The sequence below is a fragment of the Lactuca saligna genome, chromosome 5 (assembly GCF_052625555.1).
Source record: "Lactuca saligna cultivar CGN05327 chromosome 5, ASM5262555v1, whole genome shotgun sequence".
NCBI lineage: Eukaryota > Viridiplantae > Streptophyta > Magnoliopsida > Asterales > Asteraceae > Lactuca > Lactuca saligna.
The window spans coordinates 307,943,277-307,947,995 of NC_136421.1; positions in this window are offsets into that span (position 1 = coordinate 307,943,277).

The window sequence follows — 4,719 nt, forward strand, 5'->3', positions numbered from 1 at the left end:
GGTCCGATGCAGTTTCGGACTTCGGTCTAATGCAGTGGGCGAGGCCCTAGTCAATTCTGAACTTCGATCTGATGTAGTGGGCAAGGCCCAGTATGTACTTATATGTTATTGTATGGTATGTGGTAGTTTGGGGGAGCTAACTAAGCTTCATGCTTACAATTTTAGTTTTTGATTTCAGGTACTTCAGCTAGCAAAGGGAAGGGCTTGGGATGATGGCATGACACACACCACAGTTTAGTCTGGGAGTTAGACTCTGATATTTGAATATGATCTTGACACTAGTTTCGATTTGATAAATTTATTATGACATTTTGAGATACACGGTTCATGATTTTTATTCTTTGATTTTTGATATTATGGTTTAGTAAAGTTTTCAAACATAAAATTTTGGGTGGTATTTTTGGGATGTTACAAGAGAAATGGAAGACGGAAAGGATCAAGGGAGAGAACGCCCTGTTTGTGAAGGATAGTAGGGGATTATTGACCCGATGCGATTGGGTTTGGGTTCTAATGTCTGGTGGGGTCAGACAGACATTTATGGAGGAGGCTCATAAGTCTCATTTCTCTATACACCGATGTACCGAGACCTTAGTTTGAGTTATTGGTGGTCATGTATGAAACGAGAGACCACTTGGTATGTCAAGAGGTGCTTGACCTATAGGATGGTCAAGGCCGAGCATCATAGGCCGCATGGTTTACTGTAGCCTCTCGAGATTCCTATGTGGAAATGGGAGCATATCATGATGGATTTCATTACCAAACTACCAAAGACGGCAAAGTGTTTGATGCCATATGGGTCATTGTAGATCGATTGACCAAGAGTGCCCATTTCTTGGCAATACGGGAGAGTGCTTCGGCCGAAAAGCTGACCGAATTGTATGTTCGTGAGGTAGTCGCTTGCCAGGGGCTTCCAGTCTCCATTGTTTCAAATCGAGATATTAGATTTACCTCCCGTTTTTAGCAGAAGTTCCATGAGGAACTGGGCACACGGCTACACTTTAACACATAGAGCGAGCGGACCATCTAGACCCTCAAGGATATGTTGAGGGAGTGCGTCATTGATTTCAGTGGGAGTTGGGATTCCCACCTACCTCTCGCAGAATTCGCCTACAACAACAGCTATCATTCCATCATCGATGCCCCGCCTTTCGAGCTGTTGTATGGGCGGAGATGTCGCACTCCAGTTTGTTGGGGCGAGATCGGATACAGGGTAATGGGGTGAACGAAGGTAGTATTGCAAACTACCGAAAGAATCCAACAGTTTGCAGACCGCCCAAAGTCGACAGAAAAGTTACACCGACAAACTCTGTTTTGAGTTAGAATTTCAAGTGGGTGATATGGTGCCCTAGAGGGATATTGGTTCCCTGTTACATTGGACCGTTCAGGATCATTGCCAGGTTCGGCAAGGTGGCATACATGCTAGAGCTACAATAAGAGCTCAGTCGGGTGCATAGCACATTCCACATTTTGCAACTGCGAAAGTGCATCATGGATCAGGAGGCGGTGGTGTCATTAAATGATATCCAAGTTGATGAGCACTTAAATTATGTGGAGAAGCCGATGGCCATTCTGGAAAGGAGGATGAAAGTGTTGCGGAACAAGGAAATACAATTGGTGAAGGTGCAGTGGGAGCATCAGAGAGGATCCGAGTGGACGTGGGAGCTGGAGGCCGAGATGCGGGAGCATTACCTGTCATTGTTTACCTCAGTGGACTTCGAGGACTAAGTCTAGTTCAAGTGGGCGAGAATTGTAACGCCCCGATCTTTAGGTAATTGACTTACATAAGAACTTTCTTGATTTCAAGGTCTACTCGACGAGTTGGTAGCCCTACTCGTCGAGTAGCAGCGGGTTGGTCTGAGTGTTTAGTGATCTACTTGACGAGTCCAAGTAGGGACTCGACGAGTAGGAGCTGGCAGATGAAACCCTAAGTCCCGGGGTTTTGGCACCCTATTTAAGGATCACATATTCTCCTTAGCCTCTCTTACTGCCTCTCTTGAATCCATAAAACCCAAACTCGTGTTTGCCCTCCTTTGTGTGTGTTCTTAACCTTGAAAGAAGATCCTTTGGAGTTAAGAGCTTGGAGTTCAAGGAGTTGGAGCTAGTGGTTGTTGTAGATATGGATTCTTCTTTTGCTTGGAATCATTTTGAAGGTAACAAGTTTTTACCTTGATTCTCCTTTGATTAGATCTCCTCATGGTTGGGTTTAGAGCCTTTTTTAGGGTTTTGTGGTGATTCTCTGTGTTCGATCAAGATTTGAGGTTGCAACCTTAGATCTGGGCTCCTTTAGCCTCTCTTTATCATAAAGTTCAGTATTTTCCAAGCTATGACCTATCCCATTGCTTTAAGCAACTCCTTTTAGCTTGTTTTGGGTCATACCATCTTGCATGCACGTAAAGTTTTCAACTTTACGTGATAATCATTCCCTAGAAGCTTAGATCTGCAGTTTGGAGCCTTTACATGACTTAAAAAGCTTCTGTATGGATGAGGGATTTAAGGTACTTGGCGATTCATTTGAAGATGGTCATGGACTCGATGAGTTGGATGCACAACTTGGTGAGTCTGATGAAGATTGCCTTAGAGTCACTCGGCGAGCCTGTAGAGCGGCTCGGCGAGTCGGTTAGGGTTTTCCCAAATCATTAGGTGTGTATAAACTTTTCGAGTTACACGCGGGAAACCTCAACGAGTGGTCTCAGAGCTTCGATCGCGAGCCTTAGGAACTCAATGAGTCACTCTGGTAAATCGGCGAGTGGGCGAGTATTAAAGATATTCAGCGAGCAGTTGAGGGTACTCGACGAGTTAAGGTCAACATGGACTGTTGAACTTGACTGATGACTTTGAATTTGACCATGAGTTGACCCATTGACTTTTGAGGACAGTTTTGGAAATATTGGAGATTTACGAGTATGGTTCATAATAAATATAGGTGGTGGTTTTCGTGTCAGTGATCCGAGAGTTGGAGTTATCCTCACTATACTCAAGGGTCTAAGGCACCAAGGCCTGCCCTTTGGAAGGTATCTGGTTATGTTATGCTAGTATGATCTGTTAGATTGGTATCCTAGAGGGTAGGATAATGTTATATGATACGTAGTACGAATTGTTAGATCGGTATCCTGGTAGATCGGATTATATGACGAGCTATGTGGTATGATCTATTAGAACAGTTTTGTTTGTAGACTGTTATGTGATTATCTATTATATGTGCACATGTCTGTTTGGTGGTTGAGGTTTATCCACTTCGTGCGGAGGCCAATAGACCGGTGCATTCCAACCTATTGGTTGAGGGCTTGGGGTATTCCATCCCGATGATGATTGGACCCATAGTGTGTTAGCATTCTGATATGTGCATATTTAGTGTGTATTAAGTGTAGTATTTATTCATATATTAGCTAAATTGTTGCATACTATGGACAAAAGATACTTAAAAGTGTTAAATTATGTTTTTCAGTCCAAAGATGAAGCTCGGAAGCGAAAGGAAGCAAGAGAAGCGGTTAGGAGCTCAAGAGTGGAGAAAAGAAAGAAAACACCCATAAAAGGCTTCTACTCGTCGAGTTGCCCCTTGACTCGACGAGTCCGGTCGCGGATTCAGAAAGATAAGCATTCGGAAGTCAAGATAGTTATCGGATTACGACTATTGTGAGAGAGACTCGACGAGTCACCATATGACTCGACGAGTCGGAACGCATATATAAAGATAACTCTACAATGCGAGAAGGGAGAATTTTGGGAAGTTTCAGAAGTGCTTAGCTGCGAATAAGAAGCCAGAAGAACCCTAGAAGTCGACCAAGGAAGCTAGAATCCAATCCTGGGAGTAATTAAGGCGTAATTTCACCATTCTACTTAATTCTTTTGTTTTGTCAACATGATTAAGCAACTTGAACTTATTTGTTTGCTGTTATTTACCTTAGTTATGAACTAATTTCTTTAGACTTCTGTTTGGGGATACAAAGTTGACAATATGGTTTGATTGATTGGTAGGATTAATTCCAAGTTGTTGATTAATTGTTATTTTAGCTTGCTAAAGAACCTTGTGTATGAGTGATAATTTATTTTCTGTTAATAGGAAGATAATTGATTAGCATGAACATCTATTGATTATCAACCTCGTATGATATGTGACCACTATATCATATGTCTAGGATTAATGAATATGAAACTAGGATTAATAAGGAAATTGAGTAAACTCATGTGCAAGCTTGTAAGATGACCATCGAACAAGAGGTTAATTAAGAATAACGAATTAATTAGCTATTGCAAGTCTAACTTAACCCGAATAATTAATCTACTAAATATAATTAAATTAAGCAATTGGCCACTGTTTGAATTAGTTTATTTGCTAAGGATTAGGGTAGTGAACACAAACTTAATCACTTGAATCGGTAACCAACGAAAGAATTAATCCATTGCACTATTACCTTAAAATCAACCATAAAGTTAGCCGAGTTGAACTAAACAGAAGTTTCTTTCCCATTATTGAATCTAGTTAATTTGTTCTTTTCTAGTCTTGCATTAGTTTTAGTTAGTAAGTTTCTAGTCTTGTAAAACTAGAGAAAAAACCCCTATTTGCCTAATCAACTTAGATAGAATTAGTTTTTAATTTAATTTGCCGTTCCCTGTGTTCGATACCCTGCTTATTTAGCTATACCACAATTGATAGGTTCACTTCCTTTTGTGTGTTATTTGATAATTAAAGTAGGATTAAAACTAAGTGAGTTTTACACA